The 14,967-nt window shown below is 47.5% G+C and overlaps 1 protein-coding gene across 7 annotated transcripts in view; it reads right to left on the minus strand.

The window, feature by feature from the left end:
• LOC119436381 (elongation of very long chain fatty acids protein 6) overlaps window positions 1–14,967 on the minus strand; it is a 133,127-nt gene that overhangs the window by 50,979 nt on the left and 67,181 nt on the right. The window lies entirely within an intron of this gene.

Below are 14,967 nucleotides of genomic sequence, written 5' to 3' on the forward strand. Positions count from 1 at the left end.
AAAATCAATGTGATGCAGGCGCAGTTCCAATGTCTTGACGCACACACGACTACGAAATTCTTACACACCGTATAGTGGTCCATGCAAGGAATACATAATATGTACCCCTAGCACGCACATATTGCATTCGCTGTAAGCTAGCCGCGGTAGCCGAGTGGCTATGGCGTTGCGCTGAGGTCGCGGGTTCGATCACGCCCACGTCGGCCGCATTTCGATGGGGGCGAAATGCAAAGAAAAAAGAAAAACTTGTGTAATTAAATTCAGGTGCACGTTAACGAACCTCACACGTGGTCAAAAGTAATAAGCAGTGCCCCACTACGGCGTGTCTCATGATCAGACCGTGGTTTTAGCACGTGTAACCCCCTAAGTTATTTATCTATTAATTCGCTGTTGCGCGCCTTTGTTTACGGAATTTGCAGACATACGCTACGTATAGCAAATCATGTTGGAACGAAGCATGTCTGAAGGGAAATCCCTGCAATCCTTCCACCGAAGCTGTCTGGATTCTTTCCAATTGCAACGCTTACGAAACGTTAGGCACTAATAACAACTACTGGGGGAATAAATAGCACGGAACGTTCAACAATATAGAGGCCTCCTTCGACGCGGCATGTATTCATTCGTGTCCGAATAGACAAATGCGGATGTTTATGTTTCTTATATACCATCATCATCAGCCTATATTTATTTCCACTACAGGACGAAGGCCTCTCACTGTGATCTCCAATGACCCCTGTCTTGCGCTAGCTGATTCCAGCTTGCACCTGCGAATTTCCTAACTTCATCACTCCACCTAGTTTTCTGCCATCCTCGACTGCGCTTCCCTTCTCTTAGTATCCATTCTGTAACTCTAATGGTCCAGCGGTTATCCATCCCACGCATTACATGGCCTGCCGAGCTCCACTTTTCCCGTTTATAGAAAACTTGAATATCGGTTATCTCCGTTTGCTCTCTGATCCACACCGCTCTCTTCCCATCTCTTAACGTTAGGCCTAATTTTTTCGTTCCATCGCTCTTTGTGCGGTCCTTAACTTGTTCTCGAGATTCTTTGTTAAGCTAGAAGTTTCTGCCCCACATGTTAGCACCGGCAGAATGCAATGATTGTACACTTTTCTTTTCAGCGACAGTGGTAAGCTCCCAGTCAGGATTTGGTAATGCCTGCCGTACGCAATCCAACCCAATATTATTCTGTAAATTTCTTTCTCATGATCAGGGTCCCCTGTAAGTATTTGACCTAGATAAACGCATTCCTTTACAGACTCTAGAGGCTGACAGGCGATCCTAAATTCTTGTTCCCTTGCCAGGCTATGTAACATTATCTTTGTATTCTGCATATTAATCTTCAACCCCACTCTTACACTTCCTTGGCTAATGTCCTCAATCATTACCTGTAATTCGTCCCCATTGTTGCTGAATAGGACAATGTCATCTGCAAACCGAAGGTTGTTGAGATATTCGCCGTTGAGATATTCGCAGATATCTTCACTCCTAAGCATTCCCAGTCTAAGAGCTTGAATACTTCTTCTAAGCATGCAGTAAATAGCATTGGAGAGATTGTGTCTCCTTGCCTGACCCCTTTCTTGATAGGTATCTTTCTATTTTCTTGTGGAGAACCAAGGTAGGAGTCCTTGTAGATATTTGCCAAGATATTCACGTGCGCCTCCTGTACACCTTGATTACGCAATGCCTCTATGACTGCTGGTATCTCTACTGAATCAAATGCCTTTTCATAATCTATGAAAGCCATATAGAGAGGTAGAGGTACTCCGCAGATTTCTCGATTACCTGATCGATGGCATGGATAAGACCCACCGTAGCATATCCCTTCCTGAAGCCAGCCTTTTCTCTTGGTTGGTTGATATAGTCTTGGTTCTTATATATAGTGCGCCATAAAGCTTGGTCAGCGCAGTAGATCTAAAATAGCAGCCACCTCTGCATATGCCTCGATCCGTAGTAAGATTATAGCTCGCGCCGCCTTGCTGTCCATCTCACGTGGAGCACTTCATTCGTCACCGGAGAGAGTTATTGCACAGAGGCAAGCGTACGAAGCTACTTGACAGAGGTGTCCGTCGAGCAACGCCGTCGGGGGGGGGGGGGGGGGGGGTTAAAAAAAGTAAAGAAGAAAACCTCTGTGGTCATTAACTTGTGTCAACAGCCCAAGAAGACAGCGAATCGCAATCCTATGAAGAGTTCATGGGAAACTGCAAAAGAGGCACTAATCAGGTGGCTGAATCTACGCGGCGCGGAGCTAATAAAAGACGCGCTAAACTGGCGGTCATTTCTGAGGAAAAGCCGAAGGGCGATAACACGGCACTCGCCGACCCGAGCGTGCGCCGACTCAGAACATACGCGTGCTACGAGAGTAACTGTATAGGACTCCGGAATGGTGACGTCCGAGCTCCACGAGACGGCGAGAGAGTACTCGCCTCTGAAGGCAGCGTAAACACACGCACGGTGCTGTTAATTTGGGCTTCGCGCAACACGAAACAGTTGCGAAACGGCCGGAGAGCAACGCGCGCGGCGTCCTTGGGAGCTCCGCGGCATGCACTGAAGAACTTGCGCTAGCCGCGCGTATAGAACGGCCACAGCGAGACTCCAGAAGCATCGACTACATCCACGCGGACCACTCGATTGACTCTCGCCATATCGCTGCACACTGCAGCCGTTCCCGGCAGCGTTCATCGATGAAGCGTTGAAGACAGTACCCGGCGGGACCCTGGACTAAGTGACATTTTGTACTACCATCTCGCATTTAATAATGTGTTACGTGTACACATATCTCTCGCTAGGTGCCTTGCATACTAATGGCAAAAATCTACATGTGTCGCTGTGCCGCGGGAGTGTCGGGATGAAGCCTACACGTCAAGTGCCAATAGTGAGCTCCGACAACAAAAATCAACGCGCTCTGCCAAGTTCAGACGTTGATACGACAGCCGCAGCTAGGGTATAGAAAAACAACTTTAAGGAAAAAAAAATCAAAAATGCATTGGGGGGGAGGGGGGGGGAGGGTTTGGTTTTGCTGATAAGGCCATTCCCCTTCAAGTGCGATCTCCTGCTTCAACGATCCCCTGGTGCCCTGCGTCAACACCATCAGCACTGTCATTCCATTTGTGCAAACTGTCCCGAAGAATCCCACAAGTACCACCTGCCTTAGGACAAAACCCAGCGTAATAAACCGCATCCTCATACCGTACAGACTCGAGTAGGGGCCGCACATAAACAATTTTGACGAGGCGCGCCCCTTACATTGGACCGAACCTTTTGGTCAAAATGGTGCCGGCCCAGCCGGTGATTTGCGCACACCCCGGCTCTCGCAATCTAGTAACGGCACGCGGAAGTACGCAGCCCACGATAATTCACCGATGCTCGCGCGCGGCATCGTGGCACCGAACGCGAATGCTTTTCCATTGGAATTCTTTTTTCTCCAAATTTTGGGCTGCGAAGTTGGGGGTGCACCATTACACAAGCTGGGGTGCAGCCCTTACACAAAAAGCCCCAAACGGTCCATAGCTACATCTCTAAAATCGGTCAGAGGGGGTCGCTTCCTCCAACCTCAAGTGACGAGAACATTTTATAGCATGCCAAATCACTTCTGCGGAATTCTGCAAGTTGGAGTAAGGCTCATGAAAGCGTAAAAATTGTCATCCGCCCGTATGCAGCATGAAGCTACAAAGGAAACCCACACGGGTTCCCTTTGTAGCTTCATGCATACGGGTTGATGTCAACTGTCCATTCATGTTATAGCATTATCGCTTTTATACTTGTGCAACTGCACTAATCCCGCGCCTTACTTTGGTTTCGTTGTGTAGAGGAAAAAAGCCATTACTCGATCATGCATGTGTCGGGTGCGCAGATCGCGCTGTAGTGGAACAACACATGACGTCGTCATCATCATCATAATCAGCCTATATTTATGTCCACTGCAAGACGAAGGCCTCTCCCTGCGATCTCCAATGACCCCTGTCTTGCGCTAGCTGATTCCAGCTTGCACCTGCGAATTTCCTAACTTCATCACTCCACCTAGTTTTCTGCCATCCTCGACTGCGCTTCCTTTCTCTTAGTATCCATTCTGTAACTCTAATGGTCCAGCGGTTATCCATCCCACGCATTACATGGCCTGCCGAGCTCCATTTTTCCCGTTTATAGAAAACTTGAATATCGGTTATCTCCGTTTGCTCTCTGATCCACACCGCTCTCTTCCCATCTCTTAACGTTAGGCCTACATTTTTTCGTTCCATCGCTCTTTGTGCGGTCCTTAACTTGTTCTCGAGATTCTTTGTTAAGCTCCAAGTTTCTGCCCCACATGTTAGCACCGGCAGAATGCAATGATTGTACACTTTTCAGCGACAGTGGTAAGCTCCCAGTCAGGATTTGGTAGTGCCTGCCGTACGCAATCCAACCCAATATTATTCTTCTGTAAATTTCTTTCTCATGATCAGGGTCCCCTGTAAGTATTTGACCTAGATAAACGCATTCCTTTACAGACTCTAGAGGCTGACAGGCGATCCTAAATTCTTGTTCCCTTGCCAGGCTATGTAACATTATCTTTGTATTCTGCATATTAATCTTCAATCCCACTCTTACACTTCCTTGGCTAAGGTCCTCAATCATTTGTGGCCATTCGTCCCTATTGTTGCTGAACAGGACAATGGCATCTGCAAACCGAAGGTTGCCATAGTAGGTTTAATCCATCAAACTCAAACCTATGCTCATCAGGAGTTATAAGGCCTACACGCGTGCAATTCGTTGCAGAAATTTCACTCTTGCTCGGCTATGACACCTCTGCGTTCGACACGGCCCAGAAATGGCACGAAGAGACTCAGCAAGACAGAGGGGTATCCAACCCATTTGACCACGACGGAAAGTGTCCCGTCTCCATAAGAAGCGCAAGCGTTGGAGATTGAGGCACGCGCAGGATCGAGCCCCAACCATCTACGAGTGCGGCGGGCTCGAGCGTCGCAGGATTATTTTCGGGCGCCACCATAGGGGAGTCATTTCTTCACTAGTGCCCAAACACCCTGTGCAAAACAAACGGACCTATGCGCTACGAACAGTGAGCGAGCACTATTGCAAAATTATACCGCAAGACCCAAACTAGCTGTAACATAAGTTAAGCATGTAACTTTTCTAATGCATGAATAAATGTAACTTGTGCATTTGGTTACGTCATTTCGGTTCTCTAGTGCCCGTATAATACACCGTCTGCAGCACGCACAAGATGTTTCACGTACCCCACTGCGGCTGCGCACCTCATACAGCCCACCCATTAAAAAAAAAAAAAAAAAAAAAAGTTATATAGCACGTCATGTGGCACTGCACTCGGGAAGCAGCTACTGAGGTTGTGTTTCTTCTAGATAATAGTTGTTTTATTTAGCTGTTACACTAACCTACACCGATAGCCCGGTATCACTACAAGTATATGTACCAATAGAGTACACTTTGGTCACAATAAAATTTTCTTGGAGTTCTGAATAAAAATATTTATTTCTTAAATACGCGTACGTACCTGGTGCTGTTGACTAAACGGGGTGGGGGGCTTTTCTTCCATCTTTCTTTCACAGACTGTCACATGAAGCATTCTCGCATACACGCGTGCCGCCAAGTTGAACCGAAAATATCTTGAGATTTAACGCCATAGATTTCTCATGCGTAGTTGGATTACAAATGCAGCCGACCGCGTGCAGCACTAAAAAAGAACAGGAAGTTGAGAATTTGGGCGGTTCGTTTGCATCGCATGAAAGGCAGCCTTGGTTAGCAACACAATGAGTGTAAGAAATGAGTTGAGGCTGTTCGAACCCTTTCCTATAGCTAGGGTTGCCATCTGGCCTGTGTTCCACTGGTAACTCGGTTTATCCTACATGGTGCACGCCGGCGGCCGGTTCGAACCTCACAATGGCACATCATTAGCTGGTTCTCCCTAAATCGGCATATTAATTGCATCGCGAGCACTCTGTCGGGCGTTCATACATAGCAAAGAACTTAAATGCCGCGAGTGGATTCCATCACAATTACTTAAACTGTTCATTGTCCCGAAAGTGTCCTGTCATTCAAAGTTGCGGGACTGTGTGCGCTCTACACTGTCACTTTTATTTTTAAAGCGACGCTTTTTTTGCCTCGTCCTTCAAGTTTTCCACTGCTGCTGCTGCTGCTGCTGCTGCTGCTGCTACTACTACTATCTTGCTTGAGGTTGAGTTGCTTGAGGTGGTTCAGAACACACGGCAGGAGTGCCCTGAGGCGATGTCAAAAAGCATTCTTCATTTGGGAGGGAGCGTGGCCACAATGCCCTATCGGGCTCCACAATGCCGCTCCGCGAAATCATTGTGGAGTCCTCCACTCCGGCGTGCCTCATAATCATATGTTTTTGGCAAGTAAAGCACCAGAATTTAATTTCACCTGCACGGAGCAGGGCCCAGGCGCGTAGCCTTTTCGTGCTTAGCCAGTGGCGTCGAGTGGCGGCAACAGTGGTTCGATTTCACGCACGCTATACATCGCAATACCCGGCGATGATGCAGCCTGACGCTACCGGCCACTCGGCGCGATAAGGTGGCGGACAGGTGACCTTCCCGAACACGCGTGGGGCTCGATACAATCACTCCATTTTCTTGCAACGTATCCGGGTGCGTTAATCGCCGGCGGGATCTCCATAGTGCCCCTTCATCTCCCCATCTTGTAGACTGTGCAACATCGCTTCAACTCATCTCAAAAATTGACTCAAAGCGTCTCCACTGCATTTGCTCCTTAACGGATACTTCCGGCTCTAGATTTTGCGTCCCTCGCCAGAAGGGGATGGCGAAACGGGGTTATCATGGAGGGGCAACCAGGCGGACCGATGAGGAGGGTGAGACAGGAGTGCGACCGTTCTGATATCACCTTGCTCGTGATGGGGTTACCGCCGCTACTCGAAATTCTGAAGTACACATCCTTAGCTCTGAAGATATGCATCTTTCGGCACATCTAGGCATTGTACAACACGCTAAAGTGTCGAGAGACGCTATATGCTATATGTTTTATATTTCCTTTCCAAATTTTACGAAAAATGTGCCTTGACGATTTTATCTTTTAGTGGTATTTTTGTTAAGGAACGCGTGGTGCATAACTGCAAGGTAAAATATACCCTGAAACAATGTAAAATTTCCCCCTTTCCTCTCGCTTTCCTTAGCCACGTTACCGTTCCCGACCAATCACAAATAGAGTCTTCCCGTTCTAATAAAAGAAAAAGAAAGAAGGAAAGGAAAGCAGGGAGATGCACAGAGATAGAACTAGAAGAACTGGCTACCATGCAGACGATGACAATGACCAAAGACGATAACAATGACTGCTAAACGATGTCATTACTATAATGTGCTTCTATATATCTGCAGAAAAGAGCAATGTGAATAAAAGCTACAGTCAGTAACAGAGCTCATGAACATAACCTTTATATAGAATACAATGCTCTACGTGCTGACCTCTTCCCCCCCCCCCCCCCCCCCTTTCTTTTTATATTAGCGTATTCCCTCAGATTTTCCTTGCATAGTGTCTCTGAACATATCAAGGCTCTTTATAAAACGACGCGCAAACATCCATGTATTGCTACGAGACAAACAAATAAAAAGTTAGTTCCGCGTGCTAGGACAAACTACGGCGCACAAAGCCTACAATATATATTCCTATAACGTTAAATAAGTATTTATGCGAAGGTGTCGAACCACGCGTCACTTTCGACCACCCCGCATGCCCCTTTGCATGTAGCCACCCGCACAAACAACGCTGAACTCCACTTGAACTACGGACGATTTTTTCCGCTTTTCACTAAACCTACCGGAAGCAAATTCTCCAAGCCCCAACAAACATGAAGCGTTGCACTTCACAGATGACCCAGACTCTAGCATCGCGCCATTGAGTAACCACAATTTTGTGCTCAAGGTGTTCGTATATACATTACAACAACGACCTTGCCTCCAAACGCGAACAACGATGGAGTTTTCAGTGTCGTTGCTCATGTCTTGACAATAGAACGAGAGATGACCGACGAAAAGTTTGAAAAACAATTGTCGGTAAGGATAAACAACGTGTGAATGGCTGTAGTGGACGCACTGAAAGAGCCAGGACAGCTCGTTCTATTTAGTGTGTTTGTGACATAGTAATGAAGGTTGGGAGGAAAATAACGTAAATGTAATGGATTACATTTGAGCAATTCCTCAATTACTTTCCGGTGGCAGTATTTGGTAACTGCAATCAATTACATTTTTTGCATAAAGTCATTGCGATTGTAATCGGCTACTTTTTTTTTTTTTCTGTCACGTGTACAACACAAATAGCATGCGCAATATAGAGTTAACATATGCATTCGGATTGATCGGATAACACGTGGTCCAGATAAACCTGCTTGAAAAACCAGCGAAAGGAGCCGCTCGGGTCAGGGCGGAGCCTGCCGGCGGCGATGATTGGGGAGGGCGTGGGAGAGTGCGCGAGAGCGTCATTGCGCGCGCGAGCGGAAGTTCTCGCCAACGTCATGGGCGCAGCGTCGCCGATGCGAAAAAACGTAGCGTATATTACCACCACCAGCAGCGGAGCACATCCAAGGCCGCTAGCCCTTCCTCGCTGACGAGCACTCTCTTCTTCCCGGCAGCACCGGAGGGCGAGCGCCACGCGCGCGACCTTGGCGCTAGGCGAAAGGGAAAAGGCATCCAAGCGCTGGGGCCACGGCGATGCCTGGGAGAAATCCCACGTTCGCTGTCCGACACCTCACGCGAGAGAGGTGCTGGCCGACAAACCACAGTTAGGAGAGAGGGTAGCGGCGGTGCTTTAACAGAGAGAACATATAGCCGGGCCTGAGGCACTTCACCGGGTTCCTGGAACGGAGTTTGCCCGTCTTGTGCTACGGCGACGCACGCCGCCGCCACCATCGCCACCATAGCTTCCGTAACCGCGCAGCACGGAGTTACACTGAAGCTCCTTCCGACATTCAGATAAAATAATTAAAGATAACGCAGGAGTGATCGCCTGGCGACACACCACGTACAGGTATACGTCTGACTTGCATGCTTAACAAGGGGACAGCCCGCTAGGTAATTCTTATGCGGGAATGTACTAGAGAGATTGAGGCACGTACCCAACCCCGTCTTGAAGCCCACGTTTGCACGCAAAATAAAAAGCGGTGGTTAACGCTGAGCGCTCAGTTTTCCTTCACGCGTCTTCAGGGCCGGTATTTTGTAGCGATGCCTTTAAAGTAATAATGCCTTTTCGCGCTTATCGCGCTTTGTCAGTGGTCAGAGCGACGGTCCGCTCGCGTTATCAACGGGATCAGCCGGCCGTGAGCGGTGGATGATAAGACTATTCCAAAATAAGTCATAAGGCATCGCTACAAAATCGCGGCCCAGCCTGCGTAAGCGTTATCGCGCCTTCGGGATACGATCGCAAGCTGAAAGCCACGCCAGGTGTTCTCGAGGTGCACGCAATCGTGCACAGCATCACGCGCATGATTACAGCATGATCGGAGCTGACTGCGAGCCATAAGTTGAAAGTTTCTGGCACTCCAAAGCTGCAGATGATCACGACTGCTCTTGCACGCTCTGCTTCGGCGTGGTGTCAACAGAGAGGTCGTTGGATCAGGCAACAGCACTTCGGGCGCTGAGAGAGCTAACCAAATGTAATGAAGAGACGAACGTGAAACGGCCGGGCAAGAAACTGCCGTTCTTCCATCTGGCCATCATGATGGCTGCCTGTGTTTGCTACGAAACGTCGCACATGCAGTGACAAAGGCAACCTTCTGGTCAAACGTGCTGGCTTGTGACAAAAATTGCTCATGGGGAGTTCCACCGGGTGAACAGAGGCACATTTATGTGCTCAGAAAGCACTCTCACGAACGTTTGCGCCGGCTTGCGAGGTGCCACCGAGTGACCAAACTAGTTCATCGGAGTGAAGCCCACTATTTCTTTGCCCGACATCGACAAAAACTAGACGAACAAAACCTCACCATTTCTCACTCGAGAAGCTCACAATCTTTAACTTGGACGACATTTCTTCGCAGGAATGTGCTGTAACGCAGGAATTCATGGGCAGGTACATTTCAATAGTTTATAGTTGCGTTGCACGCTCTGTTGCGTTGCGTGGGTAAATTTCGGTTATTTTAAGTATGGATAAGTACTGAGTTAGCGACTACTTAAGGCGGCCAGTACACAGCCATCCATCGCACGTTTCCTTCTCTATATCGAACAATTACGGTATTATTATTTTGAACATTCATCATTCATTTTATAAAGCAAATACCATCAATACTGCAACAGGTGCTCCCTTCTTCCTAAATACGTAATATGTGCACATCTCTACCCATGTGCCAGATATAAGAGTCAGATTACGTAAATAACTGCGTACTGCTCAACTTTCAGCCCGAGACCTTTTGTCCGGTTTAAAAGCTGCGTTTTGGTCTAGCGAGAAATTAAATCGTAGCTGTTATCCGGTAAGGTTGTCCTGTTAGCTTTAGTCCTGGGCTCGCCGCCGAGACCTGCGCGGGTGCTTACAAGAATACTTTAATGCTTTGGATCGCCGAGTGAAGTTGGCAGTTCTCGTAGTGCGATGATGTTGCAAAGTCAACCACAATCAATGGAACATAGAATTTGTGTTTACTATCAACATCACACATCAGAGTCCGCATATACTGGATTCGAAGGGGATGACAAGGTAGCCAGATAAATCGATTTAATAACGCATTAATTAAACACAACAATGCAGCCGAACAAGGCACAAGTTAGACTCTCGTAAACTGTGCATAGCATAAACCAAGATAAAAACTCTCCAGTAAAACCTTGATCTAAAATATAATGTAAGAAATTATCAAAGCGTTTGACGCTGCCATGTACCGCCAATCGAGCTCAGGACTGCGAGATAAACATAACCTGCTTAAAACAACCTCTTTTCTCCCCCTCACATGTATATACAACTGCATGCACCATCCCGTCTGATCCGCTATTGCCAGCTCCTCATAACTGATAGTGATCGCTGCCTTGATACCTTTTACTTACATTCTGGCCTTCGTGTTTACCGACCGAGTGGCGTCATCATTTACCTTGCCTTTTATCTGTCACTCGCCCCGCTCTGAAAGCGATTGTTTCGTATGCTTAAGGTAGCAAGGACGAATGATGCCAACGGCACCGCTAAACAGCTGATCGCACGAAGAGATAGACCTCTTCCACGCACGATGGAGATTTTACTTCGAACAGCCGCTATCAGCTAGGAAATGAGGCATTCGTTCACTCGTCACGCTTTGGTTCTAGCACGGCGCGTAAACAAGACACAGATTTAAGCGAAGCAGTTAACGGCACGACAACGAAGACATGCAACGCCGACTACGAAGACTGATTCACGGGGTTTAACCTCAAAAAGCAACACTGGGGCTATAAGAGACGCCCGTAGTGGAGGTCGCCGAATAAGTTTGACTACCACGGATTCTCTATGGGCGCACAAGTAAACGATCATTTTTGCATTTCGCCTCCATTGGAGTGCGGTCACCGCGGCCGGACACTGGACACACGAACTTGTGTTCACGCTCAGCAGCAGATCGCCATAGGTAACGAGCCACAGCGGCGGGTAACGACAAAAACGACGAATGCATAACGACACTTCATTGGCCGACATCTAAGACAGCGATTACGCATAGGATTCTCAAGATTACTAGGAGTCTCTAAACGCATCGACGTGCCGAAGGCTCATGGTTGCTGTTCGTAGTCACTGCAAGGCTCACTGGAATATCGGGATTCCTTTTGATATCCTTACTCTTTGTAAGGATATCAAAAAAAGTCACTTCAACGCAACAGCAGTTCGGATAACACTAGCATTCGCGGCTGCTGCAGTGCCTTGCGTTCTCAAGTGTTTTCGTCATGGCTAACATTTACGGGCATGTAACTTTGATCTCGCACCGGACATAGCTGTGAGATATCTGTGCCTGCAGAAAGCCATAACCGGATCTCGTGCTTGAACGAAAATCTTACATTGTGCCCCCTCACCCCTCAAAAAAAAGAAAAAAAAATGCCAGAAGATAACATTGAGGTTTCCAACGGGGAAGAAACAAGAGCATCGTGGACGGCGTACTTTTTTTTCGCCGTCTGAAAGCTATAATTAGGCTAAAAAGGGCGCCGTAGCTGAAACAACGCCAGTGTGCGACATTCGTGAACACCGCGTTGCAAGTGGGTGGGACGCCTGGCTCGGCTGTGGGAGGCGCGTGCACGGCGCGATCCCCACCGCCGGACACCTGCCGGTTTATAAGGAAGGTACACGCCGCCGTATACTGCTTATATTTTCTTTTTGTGAAAAGGTTCTCTGGTTTTACTGCAATATACTCCAACCCCTTGCGTTGCACGCCTTGCGTTGCGTTGCACGCTGAAAACTTTTTTTTTCTCTCTCTCTCTTTGGAATGTCACTATATTATAGGCATCACAACTGTATAAATAACGTTAGGAGACGGTATAGAGCGGGAATAGAGGGAGTGTAGATGACATATACAAGTTGCAAAATACACGGAATGAGCATGGATTATGAAACACAAGGTGGCGAAGGACGGTGGGGGGGGGGGGGAGGGGGGGGGGGGGGCAACTTGAAAGGCGAGAGAAGACGGGAGTGACGGCGCGGAAAAAAAAACGCAACACAAGTCACCGTGCGCGCGAAAAACCCAGGAAATGGATTATCGGCGCCGAGCACACACGCATAGCCTGCATATAATTAATGTTGCAACAGGCCACAACGATCGTTTCCCAGCGATACTTTCTTTTACGCCCCCCCCCCCCCCCCCATTTCTGCTTTCCACTCTTCGAAATTAAAGTAGCGCAACATCGACTCGCAAACCGTCGTTCTCCTGCACCGTATTTTTTTTTTTTTTTTTTTCGTTACCGCAGCCCACTTATCTCGCAGCAGTCGCTTCGCGCGCGCGAGCTAGCGATAACAACACCATAACGTGTTGGCGGTGCGGCGTTTCGTGACAAGTGCAGCCGGGAACAACGTTTGTGTAAGCCCACGGGTCCTCAAAAAGATAATGAATATCTTCGTGGCATATCGGCGCAGAGTCTGGCAACGACGGGTGCACGGTGTGCGCAACTAAGTTTCAAACTGCGCATGATGAGACAGCGAGAAAAATATGCGCTATTTTACGTGGCACCCGCGGCCACTGACCTTCTTCCAGACTGTAAGGGGAAACATATCGTTAGTGTAGTACAAGCACTAATAGCACCTCAAAATTTAAATGAAGGCCTGCAAACGAAGCTTGCATTAATGTCTGTTTAAAGCATATCACGCAAACTTTCCTTATTCCGTAAAGAAGAAATCTTTCCGTTCTACTGGACTGGATACTGACGAGGTGTTAAGAAAGGGCAACCCCGTACATTCGAGCATGAAAAATAAGCTGCCGGACTCATGCAGGATCTCTATCGCGGGCCTAACTATTTCGTAGTGAAATACCCGTACTTATCAGGCCATGCAGGTTCGATATTTGCAAATAGATTTTGCTATATTTCCCCTTTTCGTTATCACATGGAGTGTTTTCCAATTCAGCTGGTTGCCAGATGGAACCTAAGCCTGTACTAGAGTGAGGCCATTTTATTAGTTATGCATTTATTGTCTACGTAGGAGTTTGCTATATATCGCGATAATAAAATATTTCACAAATTTAGGAGGTGGTATTCCAAAGCGGCGCGAATAAATGCTCGTTTTTCTTTTAACAGCGGAGCTGTTTAAGCCGAGCGTTAGCCCGTAACGTGCGGACAGAAAATGTGGGACAATCCTGGCGGTAGTGCAGAAAGGGTCCAAGCGCAATGGCACATACCCCTGTGAACTAGCGAAGCTGAGTTTGGCTAAGTCTAGCTAAGCATGGTATGGACTAAAGCTTAGTCAGGCATGGATAGCCAATCAATAGCTAATCGATCAATAATCAATAAATTCCGGAAAATGCTGGGTATGACTTGGTAGTGCTTAGCCTAGCCCAAATATGTGGCCAATACCTTGCGATAGCCAATCGATAGCCAATCAATAGCTACTCAATAATCAATAAATTTCGGAAAATGCTGGGAATGACTTTGTAGTGGTTAGCCTAGCCGAAAAGCCAGGACTAGCTAGGTGCCCATCAGCTCCACTGTCTCTTTAGTTGCGCCTCCAGTGCAAGCTACGCTATTTTTTTTTTTTTTTTTCATGTGTGGTCGCGATTAGTACGTGCACTTGCAGCATAAAGAAATACAATAAACCGGGGAAAAGTCAGCAAGGTTAATTAAAAGCATGTTTTGGCTGACTTTCCTGTATGTGGAGATGGCGATAAAGAACTGAAACACGAGATAATACACAACGATGATGATGATGATGATGATAATAATAATAATAATAATAATAATAATAATAATAATAATAATAAACACGAAGAAACTTGCGCAGACGGGCGACAAAGCACGCTACAAGGCATATATGCTTACCAGGCTCTGCTAATACCTTTAGAGCGGCGTTTACGCCGGCCGGACAGATGTCGGCACAGTTGGGGCACCTAAATCATAGTTAGTAAAGAAACTTAACACTACCGCGCCCGCTCCATGTGCAGCTACGTTAAGAAATTATATGCAGGTAACGCGCAATGAGACGACTACCAAGTCCAACAATTCGTAGCAACTATACGAAAAAAGAAAAAAAGTACAGAATCCCACAGTGCCACGAACTTGCGATACACACTGATGGTCCCTGTCGATGAGCAACAGGCCTCGGAACACGCATTGACGTGAATGACTGCTCTGTCGTGGCAGAGTGGCTAATGAAGCATACTTTCTCGCGTTTTCCAAGTCGGTGGACCGTCAGAATGCAACTACTGCGTGTATAGAGGATATATACCCCAATAATTCGCGTCAATTACCGCAATAGGAACCGCCTAACCAACTCCGCCACTGCATAGGACGCGTCCACGATTCGTTTACCGTGAATCCAGAGAACAGCCAGCCGCATACGCAGTTCTGAAGGTCGAGT

This window comes from Dermacentor silvarum, chromosome 1, assembly GCF_013339745.2.
Source record: "Dermacentor silvarum isolate Dsil-2018 chromosome 1, BIME_Dsil_1.4, whole genome shotgun sequence".
Taxonomy (NCBI): domain Eukaryota; kingdom Metazoa; phylum Arthropoda; class Arachnida; order Ixodida; family Ixodidae; genus Dermacentor; species Dermacentor silvarum.